The sequence below is a fragment of the Schistocerca gregaria genome, chromosome 3 (genome assembly GCF_023897955.1).
Source record: "Schistocerca gregaria isolate iqSchGreg1 chromosome 3, iqSchGreg1.2, whole genome shotgun sequence".
NCBI classification, from domain to species: Eukaryota; Metazoa; Arthropoda; class Insecta; order Orthoptera; family Acrididae; genus Schistocerca; species Schistocerca gregaria.
Genome location: NC_064922.1, coordinates 82,720,050 through 82,739,383, shown reverse-complemented (window position 1 = coordinate 82,739,383; position 19,334 = coordinate 82,720,050).

The window sequence follows — 19,334 nt, the reverse complement described above, 5'->3', positions numbered from 1 at the left end:
CGATTTCAGTTGGTTACATCGAAAGTGTTTTAAGTCTGAGAAAACACATAAAATACTAAATAACAATAATAATAAATATGGTTATATTTTAGAAGTCGATGTAGAATATATAAAAAATTACATGATTTACTTGAAGTTTTGCCATTCGCACCAGAAGCAGGAAATTAGTTAGAAACAACATTAAATAATAAATGAAAATATATTGTACATCATAGAATTGTTAAACAACGCTTACGTCTTGGTGTAAGTTAACAAAACTCGTACAGTTTTATAATTTGAACAGTCAGATATGTTAAAAATATATCTTTTAATACACAAATGAGAATTAAATCCCAAAATGGTTCCGAAAAAGATTTCTACAAATTATCGAATAATTCAGTATTTTGAAAGATGATGAAATATATTTAGAAATAGACAAAATGTTAAAATAATAACGGACCAGTAAAATATACGAAACATATTTCAAAACGTAATTTAGAACATACTATTAAATATTAAGAAAATCTAGTTGTAGTTTACATGAAAAAACAACACTAAAATTCAATTAACCGATTTACATTCAATTGCATATTCTAGACATTTAGAAAATAAAAATGTATGATTTTCATTAGAATGTTATGAATCCAAAATACAGTGGATTCAGATTCTTTAACCTATGATGTAAGATCTGAAGCGATCTGTAAAGATATGAAATCTATGATAATTGAATTTGACACAAGTGATTACTCAAAAGATAATATTTACGAAATTCCACAAGAAAATAAGAAAGTTATAGGAAAAATGAAACTTGAAAATTATGGAAAATTTGTGTTAGAACGTGTTAGTTGAAGATCGAAAATGTATGCTTATTAGGACAGTGATAAGGAAGAGAAAAAAATCTATAAATTCTGTTAAAAAAAGTAAAAATTTGTTTACTTGATTACAAAAATAGGTTTGAAAATTTGAAACAATAATGAACATATTACATTACAACATGGAATTAGACTAAATAAAATTAAACTCAAATAAATATTAGATGATAACAAAGATTTCTTATCTGAATTAGACAACTGCATAGAGGAGTAACTAAATAAATAAGAAAATAAAAATTAATGAGTTTTTAATATTTTCTCATGATATGCTAATTTTTGTTGTGTATTCAGATATACTTTTCAGACAAATTTACATAAAAACATTCAAGTTATTTACTTTTTTTATTGATCATAGTCACAGTTATATACATATTTAAAATAAATTTTTATTTCTTTTTTACTATTTTCACATTAATTTTTATTCCAAGTCTTAATATTTATTTTCACTACATTCTTTTTGTTTTCTTACATCTACACTCAATAAAACCCATGTTTGAAGTTGTATTCTTACTGTAATTTTTATTTATTCTTTAAATTTTTTCTTGTTTGCACTAAAGCCAAATCATTTTATTTTCAGTTTTCATTTATTAAAAAAAATTTAAGATATGAAATCTGATAAATTTTGTTATATGTTCATGGAGTCTTTTTATATTTAAAAAAAACTTATATACAATGATAAAAAGTTTTAATAAATCTTAAAGAAAAAATATTTGTGATATTTTGGAATATGTTAATTCTAGAGATGCTTTGTAATTTTGTGTCAAAAGTAAACATATAAATAATGTTAAGAACTAAGGGATAGTTTACAGCTGTAGTTCCATTCATTTAGAAGGTTTATAAATTATGCAGATTTGTATTCTTTAATTGTGAAATCTAAAATGCCTTAGCAGAAATTTTCCAAGATGGGATTTATTAAAAGGTTTTTACATGAATCCGAAAATATGGCAAATGTTAAATAAATATTAATAAAAAACAACACTGCAGGTCAAATAAATCTGTAATAAAACAGCAAGCATATTGATTATTATTATAAATAACTAACCACAAATATATCTAAGATTTTTTATTTATAAAAAATTAACTCCCCTATTTGGAAGTATGGAAAAATCATTAACACTTAATAACGGAAAAAAGGTGTATAATTTCATTCTGTTCATATGAACAAACCATTTAACGTATACATTACCTCCTTTCTTTATCAAAACTTTTTCAACAAGATAACCATCTGGAAAATTCGTTTTCAATAGTTCCTCTTCATAAAAATTTGCTTGTACTTCTTCACCATTTCTGTCCTTCGATTTATATGTGATGGGTTAGAATGAATAACATCTTCAATTTCAAAAATTTCTGTTGAGCAGTTGGCAGAATACTTTTTAATTCACTTATTCTTACTTTGTCACCAATTTTATGTTTGGCATCATTACCTGACACATTTATTACGTAAACAGTTTTCAATGATATTTTTTCAGTTACTTTGTTTTCATCATTTGGTTTTGTTTTTATTGTTGATTTTTTGTGTTATTTATTCATCAATTAATTAAGAAACTAGTTCAACACATTCGCAAGTTCCGTCTAGGTTAAATTTTTTCCACAATTTTTCTTTTAATGTTCTATTAAATCGTTCAACTACAGATGCCTTTATTTCACTAAAAGTTGAAATATGATTAACTTTTTTCATTAATGCTTGAAATTCTTGATTATAAAATTCTATACCATTAGCTGTTTGTAAATTGTTTGGTTTCGTTGCCTATTTTTTTCCATAACAATCTGCTGTATCTTTATTTGTTTTGTCTTTAACTGAACTATCCCAAGCAAATTTCGAAAAATATCTATAGTAGTTCGTTTTGATTAACGCAGCTTGCCATAAATCATCTATTCCAAAAGATATTGCATTTTGTCATTAAAAATTTTTCTCATTGGCTTATGTAACTCAGTAACAGTGTCCTCACGAATATTTAATCCATTACCTACCAAATATTATAAAAAAATTACTTTTTTGGTTTTACAAATTGAAAAAAATCCTTCAATTCCTTGTTTTCCATTTTTAGTTGTTACTCTATGAGGATTGTGTGTTTCAGTACACATTTTATGTTTCGAACAGTAGATGTAATTGATTCTCCAATTATATTGAAAAGAATGATTAAGTTATTTCACTGAATTTGATTAACTTTACATCAACTGAAACAGCATTAACAGAATCTTTTAATCCTATGTTTACAAAATTTCAACTGTGTACAATTTTAATTCTCTGAATGTAAGGTATCAATTACTAAAGTTTGTCAAAAACACTCATCCAAATGTTAAAATCATTAACTGTTAAATGTCTGTTTATATTTTTGCCAAAACACTACCTTATTTAAGAATAAAATCATATTCATTAAAATTGTATTTTTTTGTTTATCTCCTTGATTATAAGGAACCATATCTTAGCTTCTCTATTTTCTTCAATAGCTTCTAATACATTATCACCTAAATCTTCTGTGCCTTGTTTAACTCGTTCAATTGTATGAACCTATTGCATTGTGTTTGTTGATTCAAACCCACTGTGTTTTTCTAAGAGAATAACATGATCTATACATTGAAACACCTTGGGAACACACAAAATAACAACCACTGATGCATTATTATTAAAGACTTATACTAATTGATGAGTGAATGTATAAATAGCATTTATGAAGTAGTTTAACAACTGCATATTTTAACCTATCTGGACAAATTTCCTGTGCCAATAATTCATTGTATATTTTTTATAATTAAGGACATGATTTAGTAACTTGAACAACTTTTCATAAATGTGTTTGAAATACCATCAACCCAACACGAATTTTTGTTAATTTAGAGTTTTTATAATCAAATTAATTTCAGTGAAGGATGCTGGTGCTGCTCCTAGTTCTTGAAGGTTGTGCAGAATTACATTTTTTATATATTCTCTTGCTTCTTCAACTGAACTCTCTAATTCTGTATTTGCTGCTACATTTACAAACTGATTGTTAAAACTACTTGCAGTTTGTGTATTACAAGTAACAAGATTGTCATTTAGTTCAGTTGTTATGGAATGTTGTTGCATGCTGACTGCCTGTCCTGTCTTGCATTTGACGATGTCCCACATAGTTTTAATCTTATTATCTGCATTATTTATTTCTGTCAGGAGATGCATACATCTGGACACTTTAATGACTTTCCTTGAAATACTACAACATCTTTTTGTAGTATGCAAGTAATGTGAACTTTGACTTTCTCTGGGCTTTACATATTTTTTTCCTGGTCCCCTTATAAGAGATATTAATTCCCTTAGTTATATATGACTGACTTGTTTTTTAATGGATCTTCCAGGTAATTTTTTAGGAAGGCAACATTGAAATGTTGACACAAATTTGCTATGTAAAAAAAAACTGAATTTGACATTAGCATCTGTTTCTATACATACACCACACCCCATTCCACCCCTTTTTAGCTCACTCTTAAAACAGTGGCTCTGACATCTTGGAACATAGCATTATGAATGAAAATTGTACTATGGTATGGGCCTCATCAGCCAAAATGGTCACATATTCCTTGGTAGTAATGTGGCCTTGCTGAGTAACCTGGGGCCCATTGGATACCATGACAGGACTGTCCAACTCATCTCTGAACCCCCACCGAGTTTCACTCTTGAGACAGAAACTCGACCAGAAGTTGGAGTCAGCTTGAAACAAGACACAAACTTTCTCCCATGGCTCCATAGCCCAGGCTTCGTGGCTTTGGCACATTGTTTTCCCATTATGGGCCTCTGCATCATTGATGAGTTGTTTTGGAACTCCAACTCGACCTGCAGTTCCTGCTTTATGCACTCCCCTGGTGTTGTTTTCATAGTGACTGGGTTTGCAAGTGCATTCAGTTTGGCAGTGACTGACTTTTACAGCCGTTGTTCTCTTTTTTTGGTCATATTTTCGTTCACCGCTGTAACCCATGGCCCTTGGAAATGCTTTTGGAAGCTGAGGCAATATATGTTACACATGAATCAATTGCCTTGTTGTGTCAAGCTAGATGCAGAAACTTGAAAAGAGTTCAGATGTTATGTACATAATTAGGATTATTAAAGGCATTTAATAAGATAACTGTTATGAAAATGTGTATAGTCTTTCTTAATGATAACAGTTAATGACAGTATGAACTGAAATATAATATTTGAAGTAACTTTTGAAATAAGCAAAATTACCTAAAACAGAGAATTTATGACTTTCCATAATAAATGACTTCCTGACGTGCTAATATGTTTTGTGTAAAAGTAACAGAAGAACTTTAAAGAAATAACAGAGCATCAAATAAACAAGTAAACATCATTTTGATCATAAAGTTAAAACTTATGTAGTAATTATTTCAGTTCAGGCAGTTACTATCACTTTACCTGTTGGAGGACATTACTGTCACTATAAAATGGAAAGTTCAGGTTGGAATATCAAAAACATTAGGAAAAGGATACATCGCTACATTGCTACTCACTCTAAAGATGACACTTTATGCTGCAGAGTAGCACATTGAAAAAAATGTACATGTTTATCTTTTGACCACAGCTTTCTTCAGAAAAACACACACACACACACACACACACACACACACACACACACACAACACACACACACACACACACAAGCAAGCACAGCTCATGTACACATGACTGCTGTCTCCAGCAGCTCTGATCAAAATTGGAGCTGCCAGACATCGCAGTCATGTTTGCATGAGGCGCACATGAGGTGTGCGTGAGGTTTTCTTTCAGAACTGCATTGATCAAAAGATGCAGATTACTGGGTAGTATGAGTAAGATCTGATTGACCACTGTGCTATTAAGCCAACCATAAAAGAAATCTTTCATATGCTTTCTATCTGGCAAATGATTTCATGTACCAACAGAGCTGATCCCCCTTTGTACACAAAACAAGTCATAACACTGTTGCAGAAACAACGAAAAACACTTAAACGACTGCAAAATCTCCAAGATTGGCAATCATTTACAGAAGCTTAAAATTGACAAGGGATTTTTATGTGAACTTCAGTGCGAGATGCTTATAACAGTTTCAACAACGAGCCTCTGTCTTAAAACCTGGCAGAAAATCCAAAGAGATTCCAATCATATGTAAAGTATGCTAGTGGCAATACACAATCGATGATTTATCTGTGCGATAGCAACGGAAACACTATCGACAACAGTACTGTTAAAGCTGAGTTACTAAACACAGGCTTCTGAAGTTCCTTCAACAAAGAAGACGAATAAATGTTCCAGAATTCCAAACAAGAACAGCTGCCAACATGAATAACTTCAAGGTAGATATCCTTGGAGTAGTGAAGCAACTTTAATCGCGTAATTAAAGCAAGTCTTCCGGTAGAAACTGCACACCAATTTGGTTCCTTTCAGAGTATGCTGATACAGTAGCTGCAGTAGCACGCAACCACCCGCTAGACAAAAGATCCGTATCCAAACACTGGAAAGTTGTACAGGTCACGCCATTATTCAAGAAAGGTAGTACGAGCAAGCCGCTAAATTACAGGCCCATTTCATAAACGTCGATACCCAGTAGGATTTTGAAAGGTATATCGTTTTCGGACATTATGAACTAACTCGAAGGAAACGATCAATTGACACACAGTCAACACGGATTTAGAAAACATCGTTCTTAGTTCTTTACTCGCACGAAATGTTGAGTGCCATTGACAAGAGATTTTAGACTGATTCCGTATTTCTGGACTTCCGGAAAGATTTTGACACTGTACAACACAAGCGGCTTGTACTGAAATTGCGTGCTTATGGAATATCGTCTCAGTTATGTGACTGGATTCGTGATTTCCTGTCAGAGAGGACACAGTTTGTAGTACTTGACGGAAAGTCATCGAGTAAAAGAGAAGTGATTTCTTGCATTCCCCAAGGTAGTGTTATAGGCGCCCTACTGTTTCTTATCTAGATAAATGATTTAAGAGACAATCTGAGCAGTCTTCTTAGGTTGTTTGCAGATGTTGCTGTCGGTTATCGTCTGATAAAGTAATCAGAGGATCAAAACAAATTGCAGAACGATTTAGAAAAGATATCTGCATGGTGCAAGAATTAGCAATTAACAGTAAATAACGAAAATTGTGCAGTCATCCACATGAACGCTAAAATGAATCCGTTAGACTTTGGTTATATGATAAAGGTCATAAACTCAACTAAATAGCTAGGAATTAGAAACAACTTAAATTGGAAAGAACACACAGAAAATGTTGTGGGGAAGACAAACCAAAGACTGCGTTTTATTCACAGAAGACATAGAAAATGTAACAGATCTACTAAACAGATGCCCTACACTACACTTGTCCAACCTCTTATGGAGTACTACTGTGTGGTCTGGGATCCCTACCAGATAGGATTAATGGAGTACATCAAGAAATTTCCAATAAGAGCAGCACATTTTGTATTATCCCGAAAAAGAGGAGTGTGTCACGGACATGATACAGAATTTTGGGTGGACATCAATAAAACAAAGGCGTTTTTTCTTGAAGCGGTATCTCCTTATGAAATTTCAATCACTAACTTCCTCCTCCAAATGAGAAAATATTTTGTTGACACTGACCTATATAGGGAGAATCGATTATATAACAAAATAAGGAAATTCAGTGTTTGTACAGAAAGATACAGGTGCTCACTTTTTCTGCAGCCTGTATGGGACGGGAATAACAGAGAATAGTTGTGAAGGTGGTTCAATGAACCCTCTGCCAGGTACATGAGTGTCATTTGCAGAGTATCTGTGTACATGTTGATGTGTTCAAATATTATGAAATACCTCAAAGAAAGTGATTTATTCACATACAGCACAGATTCAGAAAATATGATAGTCTTGTAACTCAACTGGCCTTTTATTCATACAAAATAATGAATGCCAGCAGCATGGAATCTCAAACTGATTATGTTTCTAGATTTGCAGAAGGCTTCTGATACCCATTCACTGCAAGTGACTTCTTTTCAAATAGTGTGCCTGTGGAGTATCATCACAGTTGTGCGACTGGATTTGTGATTTTCTGTGAGAAAGGTGACAGTTCGTAATAACTGACAGAAAGTCATGGAGTTAAAGAGAAGTGATATAGGGGTTTCCCAAGGTAGTGCTTCGGCTTCTCTGCTGTTCTTAAAGTGTATAAATGTAGAAGACGTTTTGAGTGGTCCTGTTAGATGTTTTGCAGGTGATGTTGTGAGCAACCACACACAGCAGTAAAGTCATCTGAAGTTCAAAAGCAACTGTAGAACGATTTAGAGAAGATGCTGTACAATGCAAAAAGTGGCAATTGACTCTAAAAAACAAAAAGTGTGAGATCCTTCACATGAGCACTAAAAGTAATCCCTTAAACTTCAGTTACATGATGAATCAAACAAACTGAAAGGATGTCAATTCCAATAAGTACCTAAGAATTAATTGAATTACAAACAACTTAAATTGTAATCATGCCAAAGAAAGTGTTGTGGGGAAGGCAAACCAAAGACTGTATTTCATTGGTAGAAACTTTAGAAAATGTTACAAATCTACTAAAGAGACTGTGTGCCCTATGCTTCCCACCTTCTTACGGAGGATTGCTGCACAGTGTGGCATTCTTGCCCAAGAGGACAGATGGAGGACTTCGAAAACATTCAAAGAAGGCTAGCTTGTTTCGCATTATCACAAAAGAGGGAAGAGATTGTCAGGGATATGATACGCACGATGGGGCGGCAGTTGTTGAAATGGAGGTTTTTCCCCCTTCTGGCAAGGTCTCTCCATAAAATTTCAATTAACAATTTTCTAGTCCAGAGGTGAAAATATTTTGTAGAAACTGAGTTTGCATGGAAAGATTTAGGTGTTCAATTTTTTTGCTGTTCCAGAGTGGAATGGTAGAGGAATAATCTATTAGCAGTTTGATGAACACTCTGCCATGAACTTCCATGTAAATTGCAGAATACTCTTGTAAGTGTACAGCGGAATTGCTGAGCCTATCTGTGACTCAGCACCTCCACTATATAGTGAGTAGCAACTTTCCTTTTCATAATACTGTTACATTCCATCCTGGATTTACAGAGATAGGGAGGGAGGGAGGAGAAAAAAAGAGAAGAGAGAGATGGAGTATTAGTACAAACTGTGCTTATTTTTGTACTTTCCTTTCTGGAAATATGTGCTAGTGAAGTTTGTAGCAAAATCTGTGTACCTAAGGAGACAATGCAGAACAGATATTTTATGCAATGACCTTTCTTCATTTAGTAGATCCAGTCAGACCAAATGAAACTGACTGTGAGACAGTAAAATGACTTTATGCATCTTGTTGATGTGGAGCTGCAAAGATATAACACTGTATGACAAATGTTTCAGGAGATGTGATATTTTATAGATGCGAGTTTGTTTATTTAAAGAAGCACAAAGGATGGTGGGGCTTCCTGATGACCTATAAACTGTATACTTTTCCTGATTCGACTAGTGAAGTTGTAGGATTTCAAACAATGCAACATTCAGGATGGAACAACAAGAATAGTAAACAGATTGAGACAGCTAAATAGATGAGTGGGAGGCAGGTTCACTTAAGCAAAACCACTACATATTATAAGAAGTTGGACAGATTCCTCGTTTGGATGCAGAAATAAAAAACACACACACACACACACACACACACACACACACACACACACACACACACACACATATATATATATATATATATATTAAAAACAAAGATTCCAAGACTTACCAAGCGGGAAAGCGCCGGCAGACAGGCACAATGAACAAAACACACAAACACACACACAGAATTACTAGCTTTCGCAACGGATGGTTGCTTCTTCAGGATATATATATATATACTCCTGGAAATGGAAAAAAGAACACATTGACACCGGTGTGTCAGACCCACCATACTTGCTCCGGACACTGCGAGAGGGCTGTACAAGCAATGATCACACGCACGGCACAGCGGACACACCAGGAACCGCGGTGTTGGCCGTCGAATGGCGCTAGCTGCGCAGCATTTGTGCACCGCCGCCGTCAGTGTCAGCCAGTTTGCCGTGGCATACGGAGCTCCATCACAGTCTTTAACACTGGTAGCATGCCGCGACAGCGTGGACGTGAACCGTATGTGCAGTTGACGGACTTTGAGCAAGGGCGTATAGTGGGCATGCGGGAGGCCGGATGGACGTACCGCCGAATTGCTCAACACGTGGGGCGTGAAGTCTCCACAGTACATCGATGTTGTCGCCAGTGGTCGCCGGAAGGTGCACGTGCCCATCAACCTGGGACCGGACCACAGCGACGCATGGATGCACGCCAAGACCATAGGATCCTACGCAGTGCCGTAGGGGACTGCACCACCACTTCCCAGCAAATTAGGGACACTGTTGCTCCTGGGTTATCGGCGAGGACCATTCGCAACCGTCTCCATGAAGCTGGGCTACGGTCCCGCACACCGTTAGGCCGTCTTCCACTCACGCTCCAACATCGTGCAGCCCGCCTCCAATGGTGTCGCGACAGGCGTGAATGGAGGGACGAATGGAGATGTGTCTTCTTCAGCGATGAGAGTCGCTTCTGCCTTGGTGCCAATGATGGTCGTATGCGTGTTTGGCGCCGTGCAGGTGAGCGCCACAATCAGGACTGCATACGACCGAGGCACACAGGGCCAACACCCGGCATCATGGTGTGGGGAGCGATCTCCTACACTGGCCGTACACCTCTGGTGATCGTCGAGGGGACACTGAATAGTGCACAGTACATCCAAACCATCATCGAACCCATCGTTCTACCATTCCTAGACCGGCAAGGGAACTTGCTGTTCCAACAGGACAATGCACGTCCGCATGTATCCCGTGCCACCCAACGTGCTCTAGAAGGTGTAAGTCAACTACCCTGGCCAGCAAGATCTCCGGATCTGTCCCCCATTGAGCATGTTTGGGACTGGATGAAGCGTCGTCTCACGCGGTCTGCACGTCCAGCACGAACGCTGGTCCAACTGAGGCGCCAGGTGGAAATGGCATGGCAAGCCGTTCCACAGGACTACATCCAGCATCTCTATGATCGTCTCCATGGGAGAATAGCAGCCTGCATTGCTGCGAAAGGGTGATATACACTGTACTAGTGCCGACATTGTGCGTGCTCTGTGGCCTGTGTCTATGTGCCTGTGGTTCTGTCAGTGTGATCATGTGATGTATCTGACCCCAGGAATGTGTCAATAAAGTTTCCCCTTCCTGGGACAATGTGTTATTATTTCAATTTCCAGGAGTGTATATATATATAAAATAGAAAGAAACTTCCACATGGGAAAAATATATTAAAAACGAAGATTCCAAGACTTACCAAGCGGGAAAGCGCCGGTAGATAGGCACAATGAATAAAACACACAAACACACACACACAGAATTTCGAGCTTTCATAACCGGCGGCTGCTTCATCAGGAAAGAGGAAAGGAAAAGGAAAGATGAAAGGATGTGGGTTTTAAGGGAGAGGGTAAGGAGTCATTCCAATCCCGGGAGCGGAAAGACTTCCCTTAGGGGGAAAAAAAGGACAGTACACTCGCACACACACACATATCCATCCGCACATACACAAGCAGACAGTGAGAAGAGCTCAAAATTTCTGCAGACGGTGGCTCAAGGTGTTGAAGATAGCAATAGGGTCCATAATAACATCGTCTGCTACAGTCGGGCCAGAAATTGGGTCCCAGGGAGCCATCCAAGGTTGGCCCGCATGACAGAGGAAGGGGCGTAACTGTTAAAAGAAATAGTGAATGAAGTCCAGCTAGCTTTTTTGCTATCCCGACAACACTGTGCAAGCAGCTGATTATAATGAATGCAGTTTGCTACCGTAGGATGACGCATAAAACTGCGGAAGCACATCTCCACGCACAAATTGCGTTGCAGCATGCGTTGGACATGGCGTGGTTAACAGGAAGTGCGACGAATGGAGCGTTCTCCAGCAGTAAGGATAATATTTGTACAATATTCCACCTGGCCATCATAACTGGGGAAATCTTCTAAGGTCGCCAGGGAGGAGTAAAGCCACCATTCAGCCTTAGTAAGCTGCTATTTGGGTGTGCACACTGGTGTGGTAGGAGTCAACAAACGGATTGCACATATGAAATGGTCGCTTGAGTAGGTGTCTGAAACAATGGTCCACTCGAGATGATGGGCAAGCTAGGCAGTGCAGAAAAATAGGTCCAAATTGGAATAGGTGTGCGAGGAGTCAGAAAGGAATATGGGTGCACCTGTGTAAAGGCAGGAGAGGTTAAGTTCATTAAGAAAGTGAGCCAAGAGGGCACCTCTCTGACAGGTTCTGGGAGAACCCCAAAGGGGATGATGTGCATTAAAGTCACCGAATAGCAAAAATGGATAAGGCCCAATAAACTGGAGGAAGTCTGCACTGGTGAGATCAAATGACGGAGGGATATAAATGGTACAAAGGGAAAAAGTCAGGTGAGGAAGGAAAAGGCGAACAGCAGCAGCTTGAAGATGGGTAGTCAGGGAGATGGTTTGACTATGAATATCATCCCATATGAGCAGCATGACTATCCCATTAGATGGAATGCCGACCTCAGTGGAGAGGTCAAAACAGACTGGGAAGAAATGTGAAAGCTCAAAGCGGTTGTGAGGATGCAATTTTGTTTCCTCAAGAGCGAGTACAAGGGGATGCTGCAATTCTCAAAGCAGCTGTAAATCCTCTTTGTGGTATTGAAGGTCACGAACGTTCCATTGGAGGAGAGTCAGGATGAGGAGAAAATGAAGGGGTGTCACCTTGGCGGCTGCCGAGTGCTGGCCAAGACTCACTGCTACAGGGCACAGAGTATTCTGCTCCATGAGATCCACAGAAGCATGGTGTTTCTTGTGGTGTCAGTCTGTAGAGGCCAAAGCAGAAAAACGATTGGTGGCGTGTACTGGCGACACAGAGGCTACTCAGGCAACAGTATCACTGACACAGTTGAAGAGGATCTTCGAGTCAGCAAAGGAGAAGAGTGTTTGCCTTTGTTCGACTTCTTCAACCCTTTCTGGGTAGTGGAGAAAGACTCGGGAGTTGGCTGGCTTGAGGGACACAGGAAGTCATCACAGGAGTACTGCTTCTGTCCTTTCTGGCCTGTTGGTTGTGTAGCTGGTGGCTTTGCCCCCTGAGGCGAGAGTTTGATGGTTTGTTGCACAGCTGGACGAGGGGACGGAGATCCTACCTTCACACTGGACGATTTCACAACCTCAGAGCTGAATTTGAGATTGCAAGTCTGCGTGGCCATGTACTTCATGGAGCGAGATGTAACAAGAACAAAACTATAAGTGCCAGATGGTAGAACACAGGATTTGCAACTAGACAGTAACAGGACAAAAATGCCGAGAGGAGGCGGCATGGAAGCCATTGCAGTTGATACAGCAGGGAGGAGGCGAACAATCACCCCCATGTGCATCCCAACCACAGGTTACACATTTGCCTGGGAGTCGACAACTCTGTCTTGTGCCATTATCTTTTGGTCATTGACGAGATCCTCCTCCTCTCCACAGACAATGCAGCTTCCCTGCTGGTCATTCCTGGGAGTTTGTAGCAGGAAGTCTTACAGCTGTTACATGATGGGGACTGGGGTGCTTCCCACACCAAAGCATTGGCTTGCAGAAAAACTTACTGGCCCGGCATGGACCAAGAACTGGCGACACTTGGTTGCTGCGTTTCCCCAGCATTGTAGTTGGCAGGTGGCTCCCCGCTCATCTTTCTCTCCATTGCCTTCAGGTACTGAGCTCTGGGAACGCATCTATGTTCATTGTACGGTCTGTTTCTGAATGTGTTCTGACAGATTATCCTTGATGTATTTTTGCATTTTCCGTATGTGGTCCAGTGGTCCCTCAACCACTACCAACATCACCCTTCAAGCTCTACGCAAAAAAATTTTCTGTGGAATGTCTTTCAGTTGCCCTCATTTCTGACAATGGACCCCAGTTTCTGTCTCAGACGTTAATTTTTTTCTGTTGGCCTACTGGACAACTCCTATTCTCTTATTGGTTCCCATAGCCCATCAGATCTCCACAGGCACCAGTCGAGGAAGCTGCTACAACTCCTGTGTCCTAGTCTCACACGCCATCACTTTCCAACCAGAGTGCATACCTCTTGTGGGTTCAGTGACACAGGAGCAGCCTCAGCTTACGGCAGTGTCACCTCCACCTTCCACACTGCTGTCAGAGGTTGCCAAGCACACTGACTTGTACTGCCCATCGCTAGTTCTGTCATCTTGTGCTCCAATGGGAGGTATTTCAGGTCTCTCCTCACACCAGCCACTTTCGCCCATACCCCCAGGTCTCCGGCGATGGGGGCTGCTTGCTCCCCTTGCCTCAGGGGCCCCCATGGACATGGACACCATTTCCACATTGTGGCCATCTACAACTCACGCCAAGGATCAGAATGCTCTCCTTAAAGGGGGGAGGGGTATAGCGATGAGCATGGATTCACACCTGAGATCCGAGTGCACAGTCATATGGCGTGCCACAGATGTCGGCAGACACAGCTAAAATTTTGTCAACCGTCAGAGGTCACCACTCAAGGATGCATGTGCAACCTCTCTTTGGTGCTGTCTACTGGCTGCCCAATAGCTTTTAGAGATGGGCTCAATCAGCTCAAATTCAGTTACATATGTGTTAATGGGAGTCCCTCTGTGGCTAGCGTACCCATTATAATGCATCGTTTTCTAGACTTAATAAAGTTTGTTGTGTCAGTCATCATGTTGTGTTCTCTTGTGGGATTAGAACAAAAGAATGTTCCAGCACTGACAGAAGGGAACAGTCATGTGCTATGGAAGTGAGAGAGATTTTTGCGCACTTGTCTCATCGAGTACCAACTACTTATAATTTGGGGTTACAATAATTTTATAAAAATATTATAACCTGTATTTGCTGAGAAACTGAGTGGTTTGTGAAAATGAAGAGAAGAGATGAGATGAGGGAAACATTACTTCCTGAATTTGTGCAAGTTTTACAGAATTTGTAACTTTCTTCCTACGGGTTAAAAAGTTCTTTGTGACATGCTACGAAGTCATAGTTCTGAAAGATCAGATTGTGAAATTTGCAACTCTTTACTGACAGGTAAAAGTTATGATTCTTTGGACATAAGTTCATAGGTTCTACACCTAATCTGGCTACTAACGAGAGAATGAGTTCTGTGAGTGAACATAATAGAACGAACTACACTGAATAGCCAAAGAAACTGGTACACCTGCCTAATATCGCGTAGGGCTCCCTCGAGCATGCAGAAGTGCCGCAACACGATGTGGCGTGGCCTCGACTAATGTCTGAAATGGTGCTGAAGGGAACTGACACCATGAATCCTGCAGGGCTCTTCATAAATCTGTCAGAATATGTGGGAGTGGAGATGTCTTGTAAACAGCAAGTTGCATCACGTGGAATGATTCTCTTCAGTCATCATTGGTCCTGTTCTTGCAGAACCTTTTTTCGGCCGCCACAATGTTGGAGGTTTGATGTTTTAACGGATTCCTGTTATACACAGTACACTTGTGAAATGCTCATGTGGAAAAATCCCCCCTTGATTGCTACCTCAGAGATGCTGTGTCCCATCGCTCATGTGCCGACTATAGCACGACGTTCAAATTCAATTAAATCTTAATAACCTGCCATCATAACAGCAGCAACCAATCTAACAACTGTGCCAGACATTTGTCTTATATTGGCATTGCTGACCACAGCACTGTATTCTGTCTGTTTACATATCTCTTTATTTGAATACACACACCTGTACCAGTTTCTTCGGCGCTTCAGTGTATAAGAAAGTATATGTCTTTACATCAACTACTCTGTGTTAGGGCAGACTTGGTATCAGAATGTGATCACTAAAATGAGAATATAATACAGCAATTTTAGACAACAACTTGGCTTCATTTAGCACCCTCAGTTTGACCTAATGGTATAAATCCTCTTTGCAGCAGGCACTTTTTATGCATCTTGCAGACACGTGTTGCAGCCACCCTCTTAAACAGCTTTACTAGGTTGAACCGCATTATGCACTGCTTCAGGGTAGACCAAGGTTCTAAGAATCTCACAAAGACCAGTGTGTAAAAAAAAAAGAACTATCCTGGTCACTGCACATAGTGCATTGTGTGCTGCGAAAGTAAGTTACCCCTAATCTCTGGAATGACACCCCCCCCCACCCCACCCCCCATGACCATGGACCTTGCCGTGGGGAGGCTTGCATACCTCAGTGATACAGATAGCTGTACTGTAACGGTGTCTATTGAGAGGCTAGACAAATGTGCACCTCCTGAAGAGGGGCAGCAACCTTTTCAGTAGTTTCAGAGGCAACAGTCTGGATGATTTGGCCTTGTAACGTTAACCAAAATGGCCTTGCTGTGCCGGTACTGTGAACGGCTGAAAGCAAGGGGAAACTACATAGTTTTTCCCTGAGGATATGCAGCTTTACTGTTTGGTTAAATGATGAGGGTATCCTCTTGGGTAAACCATTCTTGAGGTAAAATAATCCCCCATTTAGATCTCCGAGTGGGGGCTACTCAGGAAGACGCTGTTATCAGAAGAAACAAAACTGGTGATCTGTGGATTGGATCATGGGATATCAGATCCCTTAATCGGGCAGGTAGGTTAGAAAAATTTGAAAAGGGAAATGGATATGTGAAAATTAGATATAGTGGGAATTAGTGAAGTTTGGTGGTCGGATGAGCAAGACTACTGGTCAGTTGAATATAGAGCTATAAATACGAATCCGTAAGTGTAATGCAGGAGTGGGTTTAACAGTTAATAAAAAAAATAGGAACACGGATAGGGTACTACGAACAGCATAGTGAATACATTATTGTAGCCAAGATACACACGAAGACCGCACCTTGTACAAGTTTATATGCCAACTAGCTCCACAGATGATGAGATCGAAGAAACATGTGGTGTGATACAAGAAATTATTCAGTTAAGAGAGATGAAAATTTAATAATCTGGGGGAACTAGAATTCGATAGTAGGAAAAGGAAGAGAAGGAAAAGAAGTAGGTGAATATGGGCTGTGGGTAAGGAATGAAAGGGTAAGCCGCCTGGTAGAATTTTGCACAGAGCATAACTCAATCATAGCTAACACTTGGTTTAAGAACCATGACAGAAGGTTGCATATGTGGAAGCTTTAATATAGATTATATAATGGTACAGACAGAGATTTAGGAACCTGGTGTTAAATTTTAAGACATTTCCAGGGGTAGATGCGGACTCTGACCACAATTTATTGGTTATGAACTGTAGATTGAAACTGAAGAAACTGCAAAAATGCTGGGATTTAAGGAGATGGGATCCAGATAAACTGAAAGAACAAGAGGAAAGAGATACAGCAGAGGAAGAATGGGTAGCTTTGAGAGATGAAATAGTGAAGGCATCAGAGGATCAAGTAGGTAAAAAGACGAGGTTTAGTAGAAATCCACGCATAACAGAAGAGATATTGGACTTAACAAATGAATGAAGAAAATTTAAATCTTTAGTAAATGAAGCAGATGAAAAGTAATATAAACACCCCAAAAATGAGATAGACAGGAATTGCAAAATGGCTAGGCAGGGATGGCTAGAGGACAAATGTAAGAATGTACATGTGTATACCACTAGGGGTACGATAGGAAAGGAAAAATAGAGAGACCTTTGGAGAAAAGAGAACCACCTGAGAATATCAAAAGCTCAGATGGAAAACCAGTTCCAAGCAAAGAAGGGAAAGCATAAAGGTAGAAGGAGTATATAGGGTCTATACAAGGGCAGTGTACTTGAGAGCAATATTATAGAAATGGAAGAGGACTTAAATCAAGATGAAATGGGATATATGATAATGCATGAAGAATTCGGCAGAGTACTGGAAGACCTAAGTCGAAACAAGGCCCCGGGACAAGACAACATCCCATTAGAACTACTGGTAGCCTGACAAATCTCTACCATCTGGTGAGCAAGATGTATGAGACAGGCGAAATACCTTAAGACTTCAAGACCCTCAGACTCACGTCCCGTCCTCACAGCTTTACTTCTGCCAGTACCCCATCTCCTACCTTCCAAACTTTACAGAAGCTCTCCTGCGAACCTTGCAGAACTAGCACTCCTGAAAGAAAGGACAATGCGGGGACATGGCTTAGCTTGGGAATGTTTCCAGAATGAGATTTTCACCCTGCAGCAGAGCGTGCGCTGATATGAAACTTGAGTCGTGCTTGGGTAGCTCAGATGGTAGAGCACTTGCCTGCAAAAGGCAAAGGTCCCGAGTTCGAGTCTAGCTCTGGCACACATTTTCAATCTGCCACGAAGTTTCATATCAGTGCACACTCCACTGCATAGTGAAAATCTCATTCTAGTTTCTGCTTTACTATTTTGTGCTTCTTGTCAACCTTTTTCTTTTTCTTTTATGATGTCTGCATTTCTTTACCTGCTTCATCGGCATTTTCATGTTTTCTCTTTTCCTTAGTTAGATTTTGTGCATTATCCCAGGATTTCTATTAGGTTTTCTCTTTTTCCGCATTTGATCTTCTGCGGCTCTTACTATTTCATCTCTCAATCTACTCAGTCAGCTTCTACTTTATTCCTTTCCCATTTTCATCAATCATTGCCTAATGCTCTGAATAAATATTTCAACAACCTATGGTTCTTTCAGTTTATATAAGTCCTGTCACCTGGATTTTGTTACCTTTCTGCAATTTCTTCAATTTTAATCTGTAGTTAATCATGAATGCATTATTCATAGAGTCCCCTTGGAACTGTTTTGGAGTTTCAAATATATGTATAGCCATTATGTAGTATGTCTGTATCTTTCTAGAATCTCCAGGCCTCTTTCATGTATATAACCTATCTACTAAAGCTCATCTACAGAAAATCAGACAATGGAAAATCCAGGATGGAATGGAACAATATTATGGAAAAGAAAGTTGCTGCTCACCACATAGCGGAGATGCTCAGTCGCAGATAGACGGCCACAAATAAATAAAGCTTTCGGCCATTAAGGCCTTCATCAAGAATACACACACACAAACCATAGTGGTTTCGTGTGTGTGTGTGTGTGTGTGTGTGTGTGTGTGTGTGTGTGTGTTGTTGTTGAATGCTTTAATGGCTGAAAGTTTTATTTATTTATGACAGACTTTTTATTTTGCCTATCTGTGATTCAGCATCTCCACTATATCATCTTCAGAAAAAGTATTTGTAAAATATATTATAAGGTTTTGAACAATATGTCAAATCAGTCTGAATGAGACAAGCATACATTAAACACTATTCTCACTCCCTTATGTACCCAACAGAGGATAAATACTAATATATGGTGTGTGAGATAGTGAGGTGGATTTTAACCCATCTGTTATGTTTTCTGTCCTGGTTAATAACGAATTTTTTCCCTTTCTCTGCTAGACTTTCAAAAATCATCATACTGTAAATATGAGACATTCCAAAAGTGCAATTAAGTTCCACCTCCAATTTAGATTCATTGTTCAGTATATTCTTCCCAGTGTGCTGATTCCAAGAGCAACAGTTTGTGGCTGTACAGCATGTT